The sequence below is a fragment of the Phyllopteryx taeniolatus genome, chromosome 10 (genome assembly GCF_024500385.1).
Source record: "Phyllopteryx taeniolatus isolate TA_2022b chromosome 10, UOR_Ptae_1.2, whole genome shotgun sequence".
Lineage (NCBI taxonomy): Eukaryota > Metazoa > Chordata > Actinopteri > Syngnathiformes > Syngnathidae > Phyllopteryx > Phyllopteryx taeniolatus.
Genome location: NC_084511.1, coordinates 9,574,430 through 9,600,433, shown reverse-complemented (window position 1 = coordinate 9,600,433; position 26,004 = coordinate 9,574,430). Strand labels below are relative to the sequence as shown.

General features: G+C 42.0%; 1 long non-coding RNA gene across 1 annotated transcript; it reads left to right on the top strand.

The window, feature by feature from the left end:
* Window positions 1–325: 325 nt before the first annotated feature.
* Window positions 326–26,004, top strand: LOC133484326 (uncharacterized). The gene is made up of 3 exons (XR_009790367.1): window positions 326–845; window positions 25,209–25,345; window positions 25,768–26,004. It is a non-coding gene; the product is annotated as an uncharacterized LOC133484326 (long non-coding RNA).

Genomic DNA, 26,004 nt, shown 5'->3' with positions numbered 1-26,004 from the left:
GTTCTGATCTGGGTTCAAATCAGGCCTCTCCTGTGTGGCATTTGCATGTTCTCCCCGTGCCTGCATGTTTTTTTCTCCAGGCACTCCGATTTCCTTCCACATCCCCAAAACATGCATGGCAGGTTAATTGAAGACTCTAAATTGCCCGTAGGTGTGAATTTGAGTGCGAATGGTTGTTTGCTTATATGTGCCTTGCGATTGACCAAATTCAGGGTGTACCCCGCGTATTGCCCGCAGTTAGCAGGGATAGGCTCCAGCATACAGGTGACCCTAGTGAGGATAAGCGGTGTAGGAAATGGAAATGGACTTACAGCGAGATGTTGGGTGCAAAGGTGATTGATGTCAGCACAACAAGAGCAAAAACACCAGTGACCCCTAGTGGCAGCTACGACAACAAATTGGTGCTACCAATTTTCTTTTTGGAGCTATGGATTTCTTTTGTGGTGCTACAAATTTCTTTTCTGGAGCAACACATTTTTTTTTGTGGTTCTATGATTTTTTTTGCGCTACTACAACTTACTTTTGTACCAAATTGACCTCTATTGGTTTTTATGCTTCAGACAGGAAACCCTGGAATAAAGGAAGATATGGGGAGAAATTTGTCTCAAAACTATTTACACAAATATATCTGTGATTAACACGTTTTTCAGATCCACAAATTGGTGCTGCTACAAAAAAGGACAAACTCCGACTGCAACGGACAATCAAAACTGCTGAAAGGATTGTCGGTACCCCCATACCCACCATTGAGGACTTGCACGCTGCCAGAACTAAGACAAGGGCATGCAAAATCCTCTCGGACCCTCCACATCCTGGTCACCAGCTCTTCCAGCTCCTTCCCTCAGGTAGGCGTTAACGATCAATGCAAACTCGAACTAGCAGACATTCCAACAGCTTCTTCCCTCTTGCAATCAACTTCTTAAACAGCTAACCTATAATTCCATTACAACAAGCTGGCAATTTTTTGACTTGAGTTCGTTGTCACATTTCTGTGGGGCCAATTATGTATTACTCGTGCACTCACTGTAGTTGTCTCGCCATGCTGCACTATTTGCATATAGTGGCCACTCATGCCAGAGTAGCATCTGCTCCATTTGCACACTGATTGAGGAGTATCTGCAACATTTGAACAACCAACATTGTCCCAAATTATCGCACTACTCGTCACTTTAAACCACATACACTCCTTGAAGTCTCAGCGCCCTTTGCACAATGGTCATTGCACCGGACTATTGCAATATTAGTCATTCGAACTGCTTGAAGTGCTAGACATCTTTTTGCACAATTGTCAAAAAAAATAAATTAAAAAATGTACCGGCATTACCAGATAACTAGCAACCCTTTACTGCTCAGTGACTGTTTTTTTTTGTCAATGTCTTTCTGTCTCCAAAGTGTTCTGTAAATTGACTGTCTGTTGTCATACTAGAGCGGCTCCAACTACCGGAGACAAATTCCTTGTGTGTTTTTTTGGACATACTTAGCAAATAAAGATGATTCTGATTCAGACTCTGATATATTTTCGCAATTTAGCATTACTTTGTAACGTGTAATGGTAATCGTATGATGTTTGACTGGACAATGTATAAGAATGCGAGGGTCGGCCTGTGTACCACAATAACGTTTTAATGCTCTGGCCCTGACTTCCTGGATCTGCCAGGCTTAAATGCAAGCAGTGTAGAGTGCTGATTGGGAACAGGTGCTCAGGCAGTGATGAGTGCCGATTGCAGGGGGGAGAGCCTAGCTGGAGGTCAGGTGACGTGGAAGGATGTTCAGTAGCTGAGCTCGCTACACACGTTCATGAGTCACAACCTCAGAGATGGATCATTAACGGAATGAGGAAGCACTTGAATGATTTTTGTGAAAAAGAACTGAACAATTCAGTGAACAAATCTTTTGAATGAACATTTTTAAAGAACTGATTCAAATGACTCAGTACACTCAAAAGAACTGCCCATCACTATCGCAAAGATCAAATTTAAGGCTGGTGACTTGTACAAAGACCAGTCTAGCAGTTCACAAATATAATACCAATCACACAAACCACTCATTGTTCAACGAACACAACGAAGTGATTGTTTATTATACAATGCACAGTGACGGTACAGTGCCATAAATATGCAAAGAAATGCACGATTTCAATGTCACCACACTGGTTAAGTTATTTTCCTTAGTAAAAAGTGTATTTGAATGTTGTTACTCTTATTTACACTTTAAGAATACAGTTTTACGGGCGTGTTAAGCGTGCAATGCATTGTGGGTTAATTATTCATACCGAAGTTTGTGGTCATAAATTGTCATACAATAAGGGCTGACTCACTGAAGGACTTAAAATACTTAGCTTAAATAACATTTACAATAAAAAGTGAAAACTTTCAACTTGATCTGTAGTCCGGGCTGTGAGCTGGTTTAACGCGCCGCACGGCTGACGTCACGTATGTGCTTCTCCCCCCGTCAATCACTCACAGCTTTGCTAGTTAAACAGCTGCGTAATCTTGTCACCTTTTCTCACTCTTCGCATCAAAATTACGATGGTGGGAGCAATGCTGTGTGTGTGTGTGTGTGTGTGTGGCCGCATGTGTGTGTCTGTGTGTGCGCCCAATATACCAATATACATGCACACACACATACAAAGTTGTTGCTTTCATGGACCACAATCGGCATCAGTTAAGAGTCTTTAGAGAAGTGTACTGAGAAAGGTGTGCTTGTTTACGTTTAGGTACTTATACCAATAAGCATAAGCAGTATAGAAAATGGATGGATGGAAAAAACAACTCAGTTTTAGAACCATAGCGCAAGACTGTTTAATACACAACTGTCAGTGCTTGTCACACAAGCAAACACACTCTGCTCCCTCTTTATGTTCCTCGGCCCCTTGAAAAATGAAGCAGACAGTATATGGTATATAAGAAGATAAAATACACAGGTCTAATTATTTCATCCCGTGTGGTTTAACTGTAAACGTCAGTCGTCAAAGCAGTTGGGCTATGAAATATTAGCAATCTTGTGTTTGTGTGCTTCAGGGATGTGCACTTGATTGACAGGCCACATCCAATAGTCACTGACCCGGTTTTGCACTTTGCACACTCATTAGAGAATTTTTAAAAGCTGGCACTCAACTGGTGCAAGCAGTCGACAAAGTCAGCAGCTGTGATTGATTGCGCCATGACGCCATCATCGCTGTTTGACTGCGTTGTGCTGATGTAGTCGTTCACTTGGCTCGTTTTGCTGACGCGCAGCGCACACATCCACAGACAGACACATACACACAGACACACACACACACACACGCAGACACACACACTTGCATATAAAGATACAAAAAGCAGCGGCGTCACGAGGAGGGAACTTTTAGCAATCTTTTTTTTTGTTTAGCCAGCCGTGTGTCTTCATGATTGAGGGCACGCTTGTTCGTGTGGAATATTAGGCTTCTTTCTCCATACAAAAAGATGCACATACCATTAAATAACAATTTATTATTGGCTAGGTACAGGCCTTTAATAATATGATATAATATTATATTTCTTATATGTTGTTATTGTTATGATTATGTATGCATCTTTAAGGAAGAGTCAGAATATTTTTCTATTGCTTTTGTGCAGTACTATTACTTCTTCCAATTTGCGACTAATTTCCCTCACTGTTAATTTGTAGTGTGTTTTCGCCATAAACAGATATCCCAAGTCCCAGAGGGAGGAGTAATATGTGTCGAATCAGAGAATGAAATTACTGGTAATTTGAAAATCCCAGTGGGACATGATGTCGTTTGATTAGTGTTTATGAGAGCATTTGATGAGCGTGTATGAGTACGTTTGAGTAGTGTTTATGAGAACAAGACATTCAGTCGTGCATATGAGAGTGTTTGACTACTGTTTATAACAGCATTGGACTAGTGTTTATGAGCGCATTTGACTAGTCTTCATGAGAGCCTTTCAGTAGTTTATGTGTGTGAAAGCATTTGAATATTAAGTGTGAACGCTAATCCTGAATAATGTCCCTAACGGCCCCTCATAAACTGGTGACCGTCTCCATATACTGTATATGTGTATGTCTTTATTATACTTCCTCCAGGTAGCCAAGCTGCTCACACCAAGAGGAGCAGCACAATGCCCATTGAATTGAGGCAAAATGTGTGGCAAAAACTGTTTAATTTCATTACATTCTATTGAACTCATTCAGTGCCAGCAGTTCCCTGAGCAGGGAACCCCCAGACTGCCAGGCATTTATGAGCAATTTCACTGATTTTTCAAGCCCCACAGAATATTGTGTACTATGACAGTCAAATATAGGCTAGTTTCAGCCAAATCTGTTTCTGAAGGGGGAAAAAAATTACAAAACAGCCTTTTTGTGAAAGCAGACAGATCAAGCAGAACAATGACTTTGACACCAATATCCATCCATCCATTTTCTGAGCCGCTTCTCCTCACTCGGGTCGCGGGCGTGCTGGAGCCTATCCCAGCTGTCATCGGGCAGGAGGCGGGGTACACCCTGAACTGGTTGCCAGCCAATCGCAGGGCACATAGAAACTAACAACCATTCGCACTCACAGTCATGCCTACGGGCAATTTAGAGTCTCCAATTAATGCATGTTTTTGGGATGTGGGAGGAAACCGGAGTGCCCGGAGAAAACCCACGCAGGCACGGGGAGAACATGCAAACTCCACACAGGCGGGGACGGGGATTGAACCCTGCACCTCAGAACTGTGAGGCTGACGCCACCGTGCCGCCTTTGACACCAATATTATTTTTCTTTTGTGAAAATCTCAAACATCTGAACACAAAACAACACTGAGAAAGTACGTTTTACAGAAAATTTATTTATTTATAAGTATAACTCTGTATTTACATTAGACAAAAATGCATGGACGAATGGGGCTCCCACACCTGCACTTTCTTCCTCCTCATCCTCCTCCTCTACCGTACGCTCAATATTCCAGGTTTTTATTAACTTGGGCATAAAATCTAGCAAGGTTTGACCCACATCTTGTCACGTACGTGATTAGGGCGAAGGCGAGTAACGCAAGGCAAGAACATGGTGGAGCCAATTGCAGGGAAGCAGGGAGGCAAGGCAGGAGTGCGGGAATCTCAAAATAATAATATTTAATCTTCAAAAAGGGAAAACTGAACGAAGTCCCACAACAGATAACAATCAAATGAAAGTAACAAAGAAACACTCAAATATCTAAAACTGGAAGCAAACTATGACCTGTGAGTAAGACGTGGAATAGAAACGAAAAATGACACCTTTTTTAAAGATTTTTTTCATTTTGTCTTCTCTCTTTTCCGCCATTATGCTTGCCTCTTCTCATTGTCTCCTACACCCCTCCTCCTCCTTCTTCTTCTTCTGAGGCAGGGACTTGCACCTCAAGGTAGCTACAGGGTGCCATTCCTCGTTGCAGTTATCCAGAGGCTTGACGATCACACACAAACCTCCCCCAACCATCCCCGTTAAAAAATGCCATTGACATCTTTGGACATGGAATACCTCAATTTTTAATGACGTCTTTGGACGGCATTAGCAGGGAATGACTTAATTATGACGTTAATGTATGTTTTTATAAAAGTGCAATATTATACAGTTTTATTATTAAAAAACACATTGCAATTTGCTCAGTTTTACATCTATTTCTGCAGGGAGTCTAGAATGGATTATGGCAATGGCATTTTAAATCATATCAGTGGCAAAAGATGATTTGCAATATGAGTATTTTGGGTCCCAAGCGTGGTGAATGAACACATTAAGCTTGCATCTCAAGGCACCACTGTACATTTATATGGTATCGCAGTCACGTGTTTGACACCCCCGGATTATATGGATGCCTTACATTACTTTTCTCCCAGCGAAAGTGATGAAAGGTAAAGGTTTCACTTTGCAGCAACTTTTTAAAGACTTTTAGGCATCATACTGAAAATGTCCCCCCTAATCATACCTAGACTTTTACCCCCTCCAGCTGTCCTTTTACGACATACTTCGCTATTGAATGTTTAGTCATTGTGAATCAAAGAGTCGATTGCGCCACTCTCTCCCTCAGCTGAGGGGTTTACAAGCGACGGTGGCTTAAAATGGCTGCCCTCAGCACCAAGGATAACCCCCTCCCCCAGCACCCGAGGGAACGTTCAGCCCAGCGAATGGCCAATCAGCAAAGTCTAGCGCTGTAATGCCACGGCTCCAAAATCAATCTTCCCAGTTCAGGACTCTAATCAACTTCCCAAACTCACTCTGACACACAGTCAAAGGCATACACTAAAAAACAACAACACTTGATTAACAGACACATAATTAAAGAGGCAGACAAATAAAATGCTCCATCTAAGGAACAATTAAGACTTATTTGAGGCAGTGGCATCCTTTTTTTGTTTGTTTGTTTATCTAAATTAATTCACCCTCGCTGGCTGCTGGCCACAGTGCAGCAGAGAGAATATCAGTGGGTGCAGAGCAATTGCCTGCAGGGGAGTCAGCATATTGTGAAGCAAAGGGAGCACAAAAGTCCAAAAGAGAGGGTGTCATGGTCTGTGTTTTAGTTTAGATTATATTTAGTTTTGTTTCATGTTTTCATGTGTCCCATGTTGTTCATGTCTTGTGTGCTCATTTGGTTGTTTTCTCCACCTGTTCTCGACTGCCTCTACCTTGTGTCAACCTATCAGCTCCCTCCAGCCACTCGTGTCTTGTCCAGGTGTTCTCTTTTTCTCTTCAGTTTGCTTGTATTTTTTTCCCTGGTTTCTTTCAGTCCTTGATGGTTCATTGTCGAATGTCGATGTTGTTTTCTGCTCCTTTGTCACGTTTCTCTTGTCATGTTGTTTTATGTCGTGAGTTTACCCCAAGATTTTCTTTGTTACTTTGTACCTGGTTTTTTGAGACTGTTGTTAATTTAGTATTTAGTATTGATGGCGAGATGAAGCTTCATGAAGCATCGTAACACTTCAGCCATTGGTTCGAGTAATGTTTCATTTCTCGATGCTTCATGTGCACATGAAACCACCTGCTGGCCATGTGCATAATCACAGGCAGCTGTATGCGATGCATTTTTGCGTCTTTTTGGCTCTTGTCAATGACTATGACTGACTACTACAAAGCAGTATTTGACCAAGTAAGTTCCTGATGTAAAGTGTCAAATATATTATTTTTTTAACGTACTCTGTATGCGTAAAATGTTCATTATCACTGGTATGGCAGGTTATATTATGTTTTTCTGTCACTTTCGGAAAATGGCATGGGCTTCAGCAGGAAGAGGACTTTGAAAGTGCTTATTAAGAAATAAGTTTATCACGAGTTTTGTTTTTTGTTTTAAGTTATTCATTCAAGAGCAAGATTATATAAATTGGGGTACAGTAATTTTTCCTTTCCCAGTGAGGTATTATTGTACCTTATGTTCTTGGAACACAATGAATACCTTCCCTTTGAATAAGATAAAATGCTTTCTTTTGAGATTCCTGCCCTTGGGTCTTACCACCTTTTTGCCTCCAACACCACTACGAAAAACCCAAAACTTGACAGAGGGAACCAAACGGCCGATAACTTCCACAAAACAATGCAAATATTTTGTAAGTGCCTCAGGACCAACACTGACTTAAATTAAACCGAGTGAATCAGTCAGTCAGTGAGCATTCAGAGAAGCAAATGTTTCAGTAGGTTTTTTAAAACGCTGGACTTGATGCTTGATTGCTGAAGCGTATATTGGAGTGAAATAAAAACGTAATTCATTTGTTAAGGGGTCGGAGCATAACACTTGCGTTCACATTCGTCACCCGGGATCCGTTTCAAGTGAAACGGCACAAATGTTACAATAAACACTGTTGAGTTAGTATAAAAATGGGGCACCACATCGTTGATTAGCTTACAGCAGGACAACAAGACGAAAAACGTAATGGATCAAACTTTTTCTGAAGGTGTTGCCACAGTTATACATAGAATTAGTTCTCGATTACAGAGGCCAATATCTTGACTCAAACACGCACAAAAAACACAATAGGATATTTAATATAGAGAACACTAAATGTAAACTTGGGAATTTGGGGACTAATGCAGAGGGACTTTACTACAAAAATAAAATGCAAGCATACATAACATGACAGGGAAAAGCGTGAAGGGCTGAACTCATGAGATGAGCGTGAATAATTGAAGCGTGTTGAGAGAATAAAGTTGGGACTTTAATTTAACCAGTTACTATGCACCAAATTCAAAACGTGTTAAAAATAAAATCCAATTCAAAAGGAATATTTGATTTATCAGGTCGAGTATTCCTCTGACGAGCTTCTTCTTCAAAATTTGTATTAAGATTAGGTAAAGGTGTTGAGGCGAGAGGTTAAGGGCTCTTTCCCTGAGGTCGTTGCAACACTCTTCTTGATTTCACCTAATCTTTGTCAAAGAGTTTTAAAGCAGTCTTTTAGAAGCTATTACATTATGCCACCACTTGACTCTCTCTCTCTATATATATATATATATCCATCCATTTTCAACACCGCTTATCCTGGTTAGGGTCGCGGGGCGCTGGAGCCTATCCCAGCTGACTTCGGGCGAAAGGCGGACTACACCCTGTACTGGTCACCAGTCACTCGCAGGGCACATATAGACACGGACAACCATTCACACCCACATTCACACCGTCACTGAATGGGAACTGAAACCACGCTGCCTGCACCAAAGTCAGGTGAGTGTACCACTACACTCCCCGCCTGTGTGGAGTTTGCATGTTCTCCCCGTGCCTGCGTGGGTTTTCTCCGGGCACTCCGGTTTCCTCCCACATCCCAAAAACATGCATTAATTGGAGACTCTAAATTGCCCATAGGCATGACTGTGAGTGCGAATGGTTGTTTGTTTCTATGTGCCCTGCGATTGGCTGGCAACCAGTTCAGGATGTACCCCGCCTCCTGCCCGATGACAGCTGGGATAGGCTCCAGCAGCTGTCAACCCTAGTGAGGAGAAGCGGCTCAGAATATATATATATATATATATATATATATATATAGAGAGAGAGAGAGAGAGAGAGAGAGAGAGAGAGAGAGAGAGAGAGAGAGAGAGAGAGAGAGAGAGAGAGAGAGTTATGGTCAACGCAATACTGCTTTTATTGCCCATAGAGGTCCTCAAAAATTTAAATAAATATAAACTACATATCTATGGATAGGTCTGATGCCACTGAACATTTTGAGGGGTTGAAAGTAAAAACAAATATTTATATGACTTACTTATAAAATATTTAATAGCCTGAGCCATGTTTTGTCTCAAAATGACTCCTACGTAATGTATGTATTGTGATTATGAATCACGGGGGCAAGACGCTTCACAGTATGCGCCGGTACCTCGGATGAGCGATACACATAATGATAGAGTCCTACCGGCTCGGACGTCGCCCGGGTCAACAAGGTCCGCGTCAGGTGTTGGAGAACCAGGACACTCTGTTGAGAAACTGGCTACTGGAACAAGAGCAAGACATTCATGGAGCAGGGTGGAAAACGAGGACCCTGCTAAAAGGAGATAGATGCAGAGAGTGTGGGTGGTAAGGACTCTTAAAAACCCAAAATCCACATTGAGTAAGAAGCAACTATGGGCTCAGTGTTTGAATCTCAGCAACAGGAACTTGCTGTCACAGTTGGAGATAGGTGTTATGTACCTTATCTGTGGTCCAAAGATGCTATGAAAAGAGGGGAGCCAGGACACGGGATCACTGTGGGGTGATTTCACCATTACCCCCAAACATAGACATAGATGAGAGAGAAGATCATCAAGTCCTTGTAGAACTCAACTACCTCGTGCTTGCCAAGGCTAAAGAAAGAAGTACTACCAGAATCCCCATTGGATGACATCAACTCCGGACTGCTAAGCATCCCTACCAAAAAAAAAATAAAAAAATCCCAGAGACCAATCGGCTGAGAAATGCAGAAGTATCAGTTATCCTAGCGATGCTAGGTTACAAAATAAACAAACAGAAGGAGCAAGGAAAACTTCCATTGAAGAGAAGGCTCGAGGAAAAACAAGAGAGAAGTTAGCCTCCTAACAGGGCAAAGCAAAGGTGTAAGGTGTAACTTGAGCAAGAACTGTCCAAGAAATACAGCAAGATTTCAACAGCCAAGGCACTTGAGATTACCAAGCAAAGACTTGCTGCCTTAGCTACCCATCTGAAAATCTACATGAGAGAGGTAGAGGCCAGGAGAATAAAAATGATGTTCCCCAACAATGGCTGGCAGATTTACAAGCAGAGCACAGTAACCTCCCAGAACAAGTGGTCATAATTGTGCAAGTGGCATATATCAAAGCAAGAGTGTCTAAGATGAAGAGCTGGACAGCACCAGCATGTGATTCACACCTACTGGCTAAATAAGATAACTACTCTCCATGAACGCCCAGCAGCAAAAATTAACAAGCTCCTAAAGTTGGGGACCCACCCAGAATGGGTAACACAAGGTTGGAAAGTCCTCAGCATAAAGGACCCCCGGCCTATAACCTGCCTCAGCACCACATTGAAGCTCCTATCATAGCAGCTAAAATGAGTAGATATATGGATCAATACATGAGCAGAGCACAGAAAGGCATTGGTATTAACACCTATGCCCTGCTAGTAGTCAGACTACTAGCAGGGCATAGGTGTTGATGGAATGATACCCTGGCCACTAGAAGAGGTGCAAACCACTGACATCAAAACAACAAAGCTCCTTATAATGCACGGAGGGTTTCACGCCAAGTCCAGAGGCTGTACACAAAACGGAAATGGTGGGAGGAGGTTGGACGAGCGAGCGTCACAGGAATGATCCAGGACGAAACAACAGGTCTCCAATTATACATCAAGAAGATGGCCCTAGGTACGAACTAATAAATGAATACCTCAGGCAACAGAAGCCCAGTACGGAGAAGGAGCCAGATGGGCTGTCATGTAAAGAGAAGCCCCTGCATGGCAGTTACCACAGACAAATTGAAGAAGTGGCTGACATAGAGAAAGCGTACCAGTGGCTGGAAAAGGCTGGACTGAAAGACAGCATGGAGGCACTAAACATGGCAGCACAAGAACAGGCTCTAAACACAAGATCAATAGAGGCCAGGGTCTACCACATCACACAGGACCTCAGATGTGCAAAGATGCCCCAGAGACATAGCAGCACATCACAGCAGGGTGTAAGATGCAGGCAGGCAAGGCATACAAGGCATAACCAGATAGCAGGAATAATGTACCGGAACATCTGTACCAAATATGGACTGGAGGTCCCAGAATCAAGATGGCAGACACAACCTAAGAGGTTTGATAATAAAATAATAAATAATAAATAATGGATGGCCGGAAGTGATGATCCTTTCTGATTTCCGGTCACACCTTCCACACTTGTGGCAACAACAACCGATGGCGTCACATCCGCAAATGTCACCTCCGATTTCCGGTTTAGATTCCCGGCAACAACGCAACTTCCGGTCCATTTCCAGCAACAAACAATGGCGCCCCCTTCCGGTACATTACCGGCGCCACGTGATGACATCACTTCCGGCCATCCATTATTTTGACAGAAGCTGAACAGAATAGTTTTTTATGGGTGCTAAATTGCGTGTTCACTCAAATATGTTCACTCGCTGTTGGCAACAGTTGTAAAAGTGGTGGTCACTTTCGCTATCCACTTCCGGCACCACGTGATGACGTCATTTACGACCCACTTCCAGCAACAAACAATGGCGGCCCCTTCCGATACATTACCGGCACCATGTGATGACATCACTTCTGGTACACTTCCGACAAACACAATCACTTCCAGCACCACACGATGAGGTCACTTACGGGCATCAATCGTTTTGACAGAAGCTGAATAGTATAGTTTTTTTACCCATTATTTAAGATTTTGGTAAATCAGGCCCTTACAATATAAGACATAATGGAAATCTAATTTATCCTTTCCCGTGGATATACAATGAAAATGATGCTCTGTTGTAGTTGACACTGTCAGAGAGCATATACTGTACCTCCAAATTGAATCAATGCTCGTACTTTCTGGACCTACTTGTTTTTCAGTGTATTACTCCAATGCATTTTTGTTGTTGTGATTTTTGCTTGCAGTGCAGTATATCCCTCATGCAGTGCTGTTCTTAAACTCTTCACATGAATGTCTGTGGAGTTCAGCAGACTAGTCGTGATTTTAGCAAGACTGGGAAGACTCTAAAGCACTCGCATAGAATCTTTGATTTTTCTAACGATGTTTTGCTTTCTCGCTTTCTGAGTCACAAACCGAATAGTGACTATTTCAGAGTTTACAATTATCGTTTCCTAGAACAGCATGGTGCCGTATGTGGAATGAGTGTTGTGGTCATTCCAGACACAATCAAAAAGGCATAATGGGAGTTTTTACTTCAGTTGTCAGACTTTTATCTGCTGGTTACAACACGCCCTTGAATCAGCAGTGAGGTAAAGTCAGGTAACTCCCTTTAAGTTTGGAGACCCAACGTGGCTTTAAAAGTGATTCCATGGGCGGAAATGAGCATGATGAAATGGAAAGCAAAAATCTGACACATCAAACAGTATCAAATAGATTCTGATAAATTCCTTTCTGAAGCCAGTCTGCCTATATAATGTTGGAGAATGGTCTGTCTCAGATTCGTGGCTCATTGTGCCTCTCAGCTTTACTGCAGCTGTTTCTGATGTAATGTAAGTTGGTCTGCTTTGTTCGCTAAACCTTTGACTATATAATGTAGGTCGATGTTAGTTTGACTGTGAAAGAAATGTTGCATGCTTCAACAACATCAATATCATCATGATGTAAATACGGGAATGTAGGCCGAGAGGAATCTTTGAACTTGATGAAATGAAGAAAACAAATTATTCTCTGCGTCAGCATGGTGGGAAAGTTCAGAAAGATAAGGAGGAAGGAACAGTGCGGAAGAATGTTGTTGCTTTGTTGTTAACCTTGTTTATGACAGTAAAGCAGGGATTACATGTTCACTGTCGGATGCAGCACTATGTCACCAAGCTGCAGAATTATACTTGATATTTAGTGTGCGGATGGATCTGTGCATGTCGCACATTGAGTCGACACCTTTTCAGAAATGTGCAGCTCATAAAAAAAATTACTTGGCTGTGTAATTTCACGTTGATGGGTGGCCAGGGACACCAGATAATTTGTATGCATGCTATTAAAAAGTACATTTTTCATATCCAGATCCCAGACTCATGTTTATGCTGGGATCTAACAAAATACAGTTACATAGACTCCTAAAGTAAATCAACAAAAAAATATCTATAGTGTCCTATAGCTTGATATTATCTTGAAATAAGCCAGAAAAAAAATTATTATTAAGAATTTGGTCGATCGCAAGTAACTGATGGCAAAATTGTGTCTTGTTGCAATTGAGGCAAGATGGAATGCAATACGGGCGGGACGGTGGAAGACTGGTTAGAGCGTCAGCCTCACAGTTCTGAGGACTCGGGTTCAATCCCTGGCCCCGCCTGTGTGGAGTTTGCATGTTCTCCCCGTGCCTGCGTGGGTTTTCTCCGGGCACTCCAGTTTCCTCCCACATCCCCAAAACATGCATTAATTGGAGACTCTAAATTGCCCGTAGGCATGAGTGTGAGTGCGAATGGTTGTTTGTTTCTATGTGCCCTGCGATTGGCTGGCAACCAGTTCAGGGTGTACCCCGCCTCCTGCCCGATGGCAGCTGGGATAGGCTCCAGCACGCCCGCGACCCTAGTGAGGAGAAGTGGCTCAGAAAATGGATGGATGGATGGAATGCAGTTCTGCCACTCACAGAACTTAAGTGGAACGGCACAGAGCCAAACTGTACACTATTTTGTGATTTTCAGTTTGTCTGAACCAGAGGTGGGAGTAAGTCATTATTAAATCTTAAAGGTGGCGTTTGCAGTTCCAAAAAAAAAAAAAAAAAACTATTGTGTGACCTGACAGCAGAATATTACTACTTTGATCTTTTGAAAATTCATCCCTCGCTGGCCCCATCTTGTGCCTATAATTTAATTTTAATGATTATTTTTAATCTTGTCCCACTGTAACAGGAACAGCCTACAACAGACTTGTGGCAGAATGTGTGACTATGTAGTGCAAAAAGCTCCTTGAAAACAGGGCCTCGGTGCCCCGGAAGGGCATGAGATCTCCCTGGAGTTCTGAATAGCTTTGGATGTTGTGGGACTATCGTGGTCCACACACCCTATCAATATTGCATGGACATTAAGGTTGGGAATGTCTGGCACGAGGCCAATTCGATACATATATAGATACACGGGTTGCGATTTGACTCAAAATAATATCTTTAAGGGAGGAACGGTTCGATACAATTCGGCAGTATAAGACAGACAGACAGATTATTCTACTGGTGACCCACCGAATTTTTGGCCACTGAATATTTTTGGCCAAAAATGGCCTAAAAGTGCATTTTCTGTTTCGTACTGAAAGACTTTTGTTACCGAAACAAAATGACCGAAACACTGCAGCCAGTTATATGCCTCTCAAGCAGACGGAACGCAAACTGTAAGAGAGACGTGACAACGTCATATTCACCATTCTTCAAAATGAAAGCGCAAACCCATGAAAATACAGGAAGCGTCCAGGAAGCATCCAAAATAAAGCCATAAACCTTGAATAATTAATTACTCATCTGAAATATAAGGTTAATTGTATGTAGGTCTGTATGTAGGTTAATTGAAGACTTTAAATTGCCCGTAGGTGTGAACGTGAGTGAAAATGGTTGTTTGTCAGGGTGTATCCCGCCTCTTGCCCAAAGTCAGCTGAGTTAGGTGCCAGCACATCTGTGATCCTAGTGAGGAGAAGTGGTAAATGGACGGATGGTTTCGGCCAACAATTTTCATTTCGGTGCATCACTATACAGTATACTATACTGTTGAGTGAGGCGTCTCAACTCCTCTCAGCTCATCAGTATGACACTAATATTGATTGTTCTGTACAGAAGATAAATTATACGACTGTGTGTACTGTTATGTTGTTTGTCTTCATGTGTTGCTACACTTTTGTGTTCAATCCATTGTATAAAGGGTTATAGAGCAGCAACACAGATGTTATTTAGTGTTGGCATCAAGCTAGCTAATTGAAACCACTAAACTACAGTATGCGGTTGTTTTAAATGCACAAGCTGTAATTATCTTTGTTTTATGTTTAGTTTGTCAGTAAACTTCAACTGGGAGTGGCACTAAACTGCTTGAAACTTCCTTTTTGAAGAGATGAGTTGCGTTCACTGCCACCATACAGAGCTCGTATCTCAAGTCTGCGCTCGATCAGTAGGACAACGGCTCATATCTCGAAAAACTCACAAGTTGAGTCACTCCTATCTCAAGGCACCACTGTATTTAGTTTTAGTTCATCCTTTCACAAGCTCTGTGTACAACTTGTACCTAATTTCAACGGCTGACTCAAAGACACCACCAACTGACTGTCTGATTGCGAACACATTACTCACAGTCGAATATGCACCTCAAATAAGCCACAATAACTGCAGAACTCCGGTCACTCTGGCTTCTGTAGGTGTTCTGGGTCCAAATGCTGATTGATGATGATGATGACTGGATTCACCTTTGGGGTGGCTGCTTGCATTTCATCCCAGCTTCCCAATGTGAAGTTGCATGCGTGCCCACAAACCCACAGCGTGACTAAGTCTGAGCTGGCATCCACAAGGTTTTGTTCCAAAGAAACAAAAGTGGTGAGTGGGATGGTTGCCGAGCCAAGATATCTGTGTGAAATAGTCGTAAGGCAACTGTTTCCGGGCTCTGACCCAATTGGAACAATTCCTGCTTTATATGCCCTGTCCAAATGAGGGATCCCGGAGATATTTTTCTTTGTTTGTTTTTTTTAAAACCTGTCCTGTTCAGCTGCATGGCCTTGCAGAATGGTGGATCTGTATGCCTTTTTGCTGGAACAGTTTTGCTGTGCAACAGGGGAGTTTGAAATACTCCCTCTACTTATATTTATTTATTTTGTGTTATTCTGATGTTTATTGAAAATGTTGATGGACAGAAAATGTTTTAGGGGACAGACAGAGTGGACAAGTGGACTAAGGGTGGGAACCACAGCAGAACAATAGTGAGAGAGTCTAGATATTTGAACACAATGAACACATGTTGTAGTGTTACAACAGTCATTTGTAGATTGGGGGGCTGGGGGTGAGGAGGGGGCACCCGGTGAGAACATGCAATAACTAACCAAGAAGAACAGATAAGAGAGGACAGAAAAGGGAAGGACAGGATGTGGGGAAATGAGCAAGGCAGTGCTATTGACGAGTGATGCGGTGGGATTCTGTTTTTAGTGTCTAAACACCTGTAAGAACCTGTGAGGTGATAAGTCAGTATAACCTGTGTTGCTTAAGTAATTCAAGGCTATAGTGTGTCTATCGAACTTATTAGTGAATGAACACCATATCACATGCATGTTAGTCAACTGGTGTACGGAGTTGCTGAGCTGGCACATCGAGGAAGGGTGAGCCCTTGTGGGTGAGGGAGGGGGGGCGAGTCAGCGAGCCCGTCCAGCAGGGGAGCCAACCAGGGGGATGCCAGTGACGCCCAGGACCCAGGAAGGTCCAGAGCCCGACCGAAGCGGCCCGACCAGTCCCAAAGGGAGGGGCACGGGCACCGGACCTATAGCGGATCTATTTTTCAGCATTGTAGTGTGAAAATAATTCAAACATTTCTGGTACAGTTAGTAAAGGTTTTATAAAGGTAACAATTTGACCTTGGACCTATTATTTCTGTTTGCATTATTCTATAGTAAAAACTGTTTTGCAATTTGACCCACATCATAGAGTGATTATGTTTTATTTGAGAGGATCTACTGTATGACCTTTTGTGGCTTAAGAACTAGGCGGTATGTTATTCAGAGTAATGCCTTTATCCAGTTAACCAATAATGTACAATACAAACATCTATATGTAAAGCTGAATGTTGCTGAGGTTAATGGAAACCCTTCTAGTGGGTTTGGTGTTAATCCAGAGGCTTAGGATTTCTGCATTGGGATAAAAACAAAACAAAATAAAAGCTTTGGAATGTGTTCTTAGGTTCACATACGTGCCCACTTTGTTCCTCTGTGTCTTGCACAATTATGGAGAGCAATTCTTTTAGGTGTAAGTACACAGTTTTCTCAGCCCACTGCAACAGGAGTCTAAAGGCGACAGGAAGTGTCAAGAGGCCAAGCTGCTGGGCCTGAAGAGGGCGTTGAAGAATAAACAACATAAAGAGGAAGTCTGGAAGCGTTTTACTTAGATAAATCGAAAGAACTCAAGTGCTAGACCGAAACATAACTAATCGATTTTCAAACTGTAATTCACAGGGGCGACGGGAGATCATTTGTAAGGACTCAGACAAATTAATTTTCCAGGTACCCTGGAGCAAGGCAGCGATAATATCAACAGTAATGTGGTGGAAGTATGAAAATTGCAATCGCAAGAATAACAAAATATTATGTTAATACAGTTGTATTTTTAACAACAGCAAAAAAATATATAATAAATTAGTTTTACAAGAAAAAAGATGTAATTTCACCAAAGAATGTGTAGTAATTTTATGAGAATAAAGTCATAATATTACAATATTAGAAAGTCTCAAAGAATAAAGTCTTTAAACTCTTTATTTTTCCAAGAATTAAGTCATAATTATTTGGATTAAAGGAGTAAAGTACAAGAACAAAATTCTACTATCATGAGAAATGGGGTAATTTTACAAGAATAAAGTCATAATAATAGAATCTTAAAAAGTGGTTATCAAGAAAAAAAAAAAAAAAAAAAAGAGTCATTTTTCCAGTAATGTATGTCATTTATTTTTGTAGAAAGTAGCGCATTATGAAAACAGGAAGAAAAAAAATTACGAAATATATACACTTGATTCATGTCGGGATCTCATACTTATGGAATGATACGTCACATGCCCAACGCTAAGGTCGTAAAGAGTAATTGGTTTCGTATGTTTGTTTTACTGGTGCACTGATCCACAGATGTAGGTACGTATGCACGTTTTAAAATAGTACAACATACTAATTTATCACATATTATTACAAAACCCAGTCTGGGGACCACATTTTGAGAAGTGCTGTTCCAGAGAATCTAGCAAGGAGCCTATTTCTGTCCCTAAGAAGGTACATTCATGAGATGTTTGTGGAAGCACAGTAGCTATCTCTTTGACGAAACTTTGTCTGAGCTGTGATTATTTTTTTATTTTTTTATGTTAGGCGATGTACAGCTGCTTACTTGCACGAGGGTTGAGTGTGGGAGGATAGATGAGTAACAATGATTGCTCCCCCTCCACTAACCTCACTTCACCTTTTCGCTAAGTTGATGAGCGGCATCAGAGATGTTTTCATCGCCGCTTGCAGTGCTGCCATTTGCGTTGTTTTTCTTTCTTTCTGTGCATCGTAGGCCTACTCTCCTGTGCGTCAGCGCCCCCAGGCAGTAACTATTAAGCGTGAGTTCATTTGGCTTTCTTAAAAAACGGATTGACAAATATGTTGTCCAAAAGAATGAATAGTTGACTTAACAACAGGCTCCATGCAATGCTTTTGAGAATAGATTAGAATAAGCCCCATTGGGCCTGTTGGTTAGCATGCCTGCCTCTCGGGTTCAAATGGTGTCTCCGGGCTTCTTCGTGGAATTTGCATGTTCTCCACGGTTTTCTCTGGGTACTGTGGGTCCCTCGGACATTCCCCAAAAAGCATGCATGTTAGGTTAATCAAACAATCAAAATTTTTCACAGGTGTGAATGGTTGTTTGCCATTTTCCCTCCACACATAGCGTTGTTTGTTCCTCACAAACAATTCAACTTTGGTTTCATCTGTCCACTGAATATTTTGCCAGGAGTACTGTGGAACCAGTCTGCACCATGCTCTTGCAGTCACCTTAAAAGGACGGCCACTCTTTGGAAAAGAAGCAACAGTGCTAAACCTTCTCCGTTTATAGAAAAATTTGTTTAACAGAGAACTGATGACCATCAAGACTTTTAGAGATATTTTTGTAACCTTTTCCAGCTACAGTATATACAAGTTTACACGTATATAAAGCTGTGACCTCAACCCCATTGTAGATGCTGTGGAATGATATCAAGAGAGCTATTCACACCATACATCCCAGGAATCTTGCTGTAATGCAACAGTTAGTGACTTTTCAAACCCACCCTGCGACTATTTTCAAAAAGCGACTACAACTTTAATTCTAGCTAAGAAACGGACAACATACAATGAATTGTTTTCACATTGTGTTTCATATGACAAGAAAGGAAATGTTAATTCACGAATGATCATATTTACATACGTTTTGACATAAGTGGACATTTCTTTCCAGGAGGAAGCACTTATTTCACTTTTATCACATTATATGTGATGAAAAAATATTCTTATATATTATTTTTATGGAAGTTGATGCTAGGAAAAAAAAAAACGTATCGGGGAATGGCAAATCCCAGAAAGGGGCGGGGGAAACAAAGCGCAAAATGCGTTTTGAATAATGTCATTATCATTTGCTTTGCTATAAGCGAAGGGAAAAGACATTTATATTGCATATCGGATTATTGGCCTTTATTTAGCTACACGAAACGGATCACGTTCCACTTTAGAGGTTTCACTCTAGGTGTTGGAGATAAAAACGGGACTTTGATTGTTTTTGAATGACATCTGCTGCTTGCAAAATGTCACTTTCTCAAAAGCCGCATTCTCTTTTGTCTTCCCACTGACCTTTGTTGTGTACGGATAAGGAAATGGGATGACGTTAATGTATTTCATACTGTAGTGACTCAGCAGCAGCAACGAGAGTTGACCGAAGAGTCTTTCTGTTGTGGGTTGCAAAAGCGGCAAAATAAACAAGGACGTGTCAGCAGATCTTTTCAGCTGAAATAGGAAGTAAATTATGGATAATAAACTATGGCAGGTTCCTGCCAAAGAATGCTGCAATGTACACTCTTCTACCACTGCATCTAATTATACCGCAGCTAATGAGGGCAAAGATTATGAAACAGCTCTATTCTGAGAGGCTTTCTGGTGTGTACGTGCATGTGCGTGTGCGTTTTCTCCACAAAGTGGGCCTCATGAGAACAAGAATTAGATCTTTGAGAGGTGTGACATTGACAAGTCCTTATGAGATCTCCTGAAAACAAATCCAGCTCCTCATCAGCTCGACTTTAACACAATAGGATAAATATTTCATCGCCCGGATCTTTTATCCTTTAACTGAGATTCAGACTGTACATTTGCCTTGGAAATGACAAGTCGACAAAGCAGTTAAATGCCGCTATGTATTCTCAATTGGAAGCATTAAACCTTAACCACCTTCTACTTACAGCTTTGGTCTCACTCTCAGTCCAAGTTAGAGTTCATCACCATAGCTTTCACTTTCTCGTGTTTGCACAAGTCAACAAGCTTCATGAGAAAAACTTTGCAAGAATTATAGAATGTCATCATATCATGAGGGGAACAAGTCTTAATTTACAGAGAATTACAGTGGGTACGGAGAGTATTTAGACCCCCTTAAATTTTTCAATCTTTGTTATATCGCAGCCATTTGCTGAAATCATTTAAGTTAATGTACACACAATTTTGGATGAATGGAATTTTTCTCTGAGTATCAGCCATCTTAAGATAGACAGACAGGAAAGGATTCTGTTTGAAGTTTGGAGGAATAATCATGATTAATAATCATGTTTACAATATTGATCAAAATAATTGTGATTATTATTTTGGCCATAATTGTGCAGCCTTACCAAGTGTTATGTATTATTTCGTGTTATTCAGGCTTCTTCTTCTTTACCTTTCGGCTTGTCCCTTTAGGGGTCGCCACAGCGCGTCATCCTTTTCCATCTAAGCATATCTCCTGCATCCTCCTCTCGAAAACCAACTGCCCTCATGTCTTCCCTCACGACATCCATCAACCTTCTCTTTGGTCTTCTTCTTGCTCTCTTGGCTGGCAGCTCCATCCTCGTCATCCTTCTACCAATATACTCACTATTTCTCCTCTGGATGTGTCCAAACCATTGAAGTCTGCTCTCTCTAACTTTGTCTCCAAAACATCGAACCTTGGCTATCCGTCTGATGAGCTCATTTCTAATTTTATCCAACCTGGTCACTCCGAGAGCGAACCTCAACGTCTTCATTTCCGCCACCTCCTGCTCTGCTTCCTGTTGTCTCTTCAGTGCCACTGTCTCTAATCCGTACATCATGGCTGATGTAACCATGGCATGGCGACAACACACCTGACACCTTCCTCCACCTGTTCCAACCTGCACTTCCTGACCACACTCACCAGTGCTCTGGACGGTTGACCCCAAGTATTTAAAGTCCTCCACCCTTGCTATCTCTTCTCCCTGTAGACTCACTCTTCCCCTCCACCCCTCTCATTCATACACATATATTCTGTCTTACCTCGGCTAATCTTCATTTCTCTCCTTTCCAGTACATGCCTCCATCTTTCTAACTGTTCCTCCATCTGCTCCCTGCTTTCACTGCAGATCACAATGTCATCTGCAAACATCATGGTCCACGGGGATTCCAGTCTAACCTCATCTGTCAGCCTATCCATCACCACTGCAAACAGGTAGGGGCTCATGATCCCTGATGCAGTCCCACCTCCACCTTAAATTCGTCTGTCACACCTCACCACTGTTCTGCTGGCCTCGTACATGTCCTGTATTATTCTAACATACTTCTCTGCCACTCCAGACTTCCGCATGCAGTACCACAGTTCCTCTCTGGGTACTCTGTCATAGGCTTTCTCTAGATCTACAAAGACACAATGTAGCTCCTTCTGACCTTCTCTGTACCTTTCCATCAATATCCTCAAGGCAAATCATGTATCTGGGGTAATCTTTCTAGGCATGAAACCATACTGTTGCTCGCAAATACACACTTCTGTCCTGAGTATAGCCTCCACTACTCTTTCCCATAACTTCATTGTGCGGCTCATCAACTTTATTCCTCTATAGTTCCCACAGCTCTGCACATCACCCTTGTTCTTAAAAATGGGCACCAGCACAGTTTTCCTCCATTCCTCTGGCATCTTCTCACGTACTAGAATTCTATTGAACAAGCTGGTCAAAATCTCCACAGCCACCTCTCCTAGATGCTTCCATACCGCCACAGGAATGTCATCAGGACCAACTGCCTTTGCATTTTTCATCCTCTTTAATGCCTTTCTAACTTTCTCCCCTTACTATTCATTGCCACTTCCTGTTCCACCACACTTGCCTCTTCTACTCTCCCTTCGCTCTCATTTTCCTCATTCATCAACTCCTCTAAGTATTCTTTCCATCTATCTAGCACACTACTGGCACCAGTCAACATATTTCCATCTCTTAATTACCCTAACCTGCTGCACATCCTTCCCATCTCTATCCCTCTGTCTGGCCAACCTGTATAGATCCTTTTCTCCTTCTTTAGTGTCCAACCTGGCATAAATGTCATCATATGCCTCTTGTTTGGCCTTTGCCACCTGTACCTCTGCCCTATGTCCTATCTCAATGTATTCCTTTCGCCTCTCCTCGGTCCTCTCAGTGTCCCACTTCTTCTTAGCTAACATTTTTCCTTGTATGATTTCCTGTACTGTGAGGTTCCACCACCAAGTCTCCTTCTCTCCTTTCCTGCCAGAAGATACACCAAGTACTCTCCTGCCTGCCTCTCTGATCACCTTGGCTGCAGTGGTCCAGTCTTCTGGAAGCTCCTCCTGTCCACCGAGAGCCTGTCTCGCCTCTTCTCGAAATGCTGCACAACACTTGTCCTTTCTCACTTTCCACCACATGGTTCTCTCCACTGCCTTTGTCTTCCTAATCTTCCTCCCCACTACCGGAGTCATTTTACACACCATAATCCTATGCTGTCTAGCCACACTCTCCCCAACCACTACCTTACAGTCGGTAAACTTCTTCAGATTACATCGTCTGCACAAAATGTAATCCACCTGCGTGCTTCTACCTCTGCTCTTGCAGGTCACCCTATGTTCCTGCATTTTCTGGAAAAAAGTGTTCACTCCAGCCATTTGCATTCTTTTTGCAAAGTCTACCACCATCTGTCCCTCCAAATTCCTTTCGTGGATGTCACTTCTTCATCACCCCTATTTCCTTCACCAGCATGTCCATTACAATCTGCACCAATCACGACTCTCTCTCTGTCTGGGATGCTCAGAACTACTTTGTCTAGCTCCTTCCAGAATTTCTCTTTCACCTCTAGGTCACATCCTACCTGTGGGGCATAGCCACTAATCACATTATACATAACACCCTCAATTTCAAGTTTCAGCCTCATCACTCGATCTGATACTCTTTTTACCTCCAAGACATTCTTAGACAACTTTTCTTTTAAAATAACACCGACTCAATTTCTCTTCCCATCTACACCATGGTAAAATAATAATCCGATGCTATTATGTTGAAACGCAAAACATTGTGGGGTTTATCACTCGTAGCAAGTATGTGCTCAAATGTCTGACGTGTAGTGTGAGCCACAGACTCAATAATGTCTGGGTTTGTTTTATTTAGTTCAATACTTTTCCTTAATTGTCTCAATTATGTGGACCCGCACACCAACACAACGCAAGGCTCAAAATAACTTTTCTTCTTTGAGGAGCAGTCTTGATAGTCAATGACTTCATTTGAGGAGCATTTTTTTTTGCAGGTTAATCTCACAGGGACCTGAAGCAAGGGAGTGGTATATCAGTTTTGTGGGGTCCAGGGTGGGCAAAGACCACCTGCTAGCCCTATAGATCTGGTCATAACCAGGATAAACCCCTCCTTTGCTTTAGGTCACTGTGATTAATCCATGTAAAAAAACAAAACAAATAAAAGCTTTAATTTTCACAAATATTTGTTGTTTTTGACTATCAACAAAAAATTTTTGCCATAGAGAACAAGCAACTAATTAAAAATCTGAACTGCAATGAACATTAACAGTGTACTCTAACTGCATAATTAGGACATCTCGGTCTTGACTTATTTTTAAACAATTGTAAATGTGGAGGGACATACGTGTAAATCTCTGAGAGAGAGTAGTGTCCAAAGTTGCCACAGGTGTCCAATTTACCAACACTTAAGACAGTAAGAGTAGTGATTATAAGTATATAACGGAGGAATTGAATGTAATAGCAGCTACTACTACGGCATTGTCGATTGCTGTAGGCTAATTACTCAGCCTCTACTTCCAAGTAGTAAGTAAGTCAAAAGCAAAACATCAGGCAGTCCTACATCCGATCGTATTCAAAACTTAACATAGGGATAAGGGTGGATTGAAGCTGTCTTTCAGTAAGATTGACGGAATACTCGATGCTACGTCCTTTCAGATTCTGGTCGCTTATTCCATATTTACGCAGTCCATCTTTCTTCAGTGACAAACCGCTGACTCCCTTAATGAAATTAGCACTAAAGTTTCGTAAGTAGCGTAACTGCAATTCATATTTCCTACAGAGAGAGCAATGTACTTCTTGCATTCTCGAAACATCATAGCACATTCACTGTCTGTTGGGTTAAAATTCTTGGATCCAACCTTGCACCGTAGCGAGTTTGATGCCGGTGGAAGTCATTTTTACAAGCAACCTTGTGGCAGCAATCGAGCCATAATAATGCACAGTACTATCGGGAGGCCAACATGTGTTGGGTGCGCCGAATTGTTTTTTGAACCAAGGCCAGTTCACCGAAGCTTTAAAGGACTGTCTCTGCGATTTAGTTATCGGAAAAACTTAAAAATCTTTGGTTCAGTGTATTTTTATGAATGTGAATTTTTGACTCCCAAATTGAGATGTGAATCCACTTATTTCGAGCCTTGCAGCACCAAGCGAAATGGTGACGTATTGGATGAGCCCGCCACCGGTCCGCGGCGTGCGGAAGCCTGTTAGCCCACAAACTTGCTTGTGGCTAGCGGCTGCTGTCACATGGAAAAGCCCTGCAACAACTTGAGCTGCAGTAGTTGGAGACCTTCACTTTCTCCTCTTCTTGGTGTTAATTATGCTGCATCTGTTCCAGTAGACCTCAGTGCTGCCCGTAATGTTACAGTACAAAGTAGTACTGCACTGAATGTGTACAACTCTAAATTCAGATTTGTCTGTATGCTGTAAAACCCACAAAAAGCAATCACTTAAAAATCTGCAATATTAGTGGGTGTGCGCGCTATAGTTGGTGTATACTGTACTTCAGATTGTACGTCATTCATGGCATTTATTCTTCAATGTAGCACTGTATTTCAAAATTAAAAGGCAGTAGCTCAAAAGATGTCTTCCCCTGCACCCCTCACAATGTATCCTCATACTTTACGTCATTATGTGTGACTGAATACAGGACTGAAGATAGTCGTCTACGATGGTGCAGCGTTATTATTTGGAAATTGACTGGAGGTTGTCAGATCACAGAGAGTCACAAGCCCTCTCTGCGATGGTGGGAGTTCTTTTTGCCCCTTCCGCCTCTTTCCATCAAAGGTGATTGGATCCATCTATCACTTTAAGTGTCTTTGTGCTTCTTCCTTTTGTGTGTGCCCTTGCAACCTTACAACGGGCCCTCATTATCTCGGACACACAGACGGTCTCATCTCTCGCTCGGGCCAGGATTTATTCGCTATGGAGTCTGCGTCTGAGACTCTTCATCTCGAGGATATCATTTTGATTTTTCAATACAGTTCAACACTGCTCATGCACTTTCTTATCTCAAGAAAGATAAGATATAAAAATGCAATTTTGTTACTTTACATGTTGACACCATGAAGCAAGTAGACCAAACATGTCTGATTTCTCAAAATAAGATTAAGCAAACAATTTTAAAGTGATGTTTAAGTCACTGTGTTACGGTGATTTGAATTATAATTTCCAGTGATTATAATGTAACTTTTTCCTAATATTTCCAGGTTTTTCTTAAAACAAAGAGCCAGCGGTTTTGGGGGTCAGAACAGCGCACACACGCTCAGCTAGAAAAGAAGTGGTCAGACATTAAGGGGGATGTGAAGCGGAGGACAGCTGCCCACCGCCAAAGTGTGGCCAAAACAGGCGGAAGAACCGGCGCAGAGGGCTTCCCCCGTTCGAGAAGAGAATCGCTGCAATCATGGGTGACGCTACTCTCACGTGGCTGACTCTGATTACCCCCA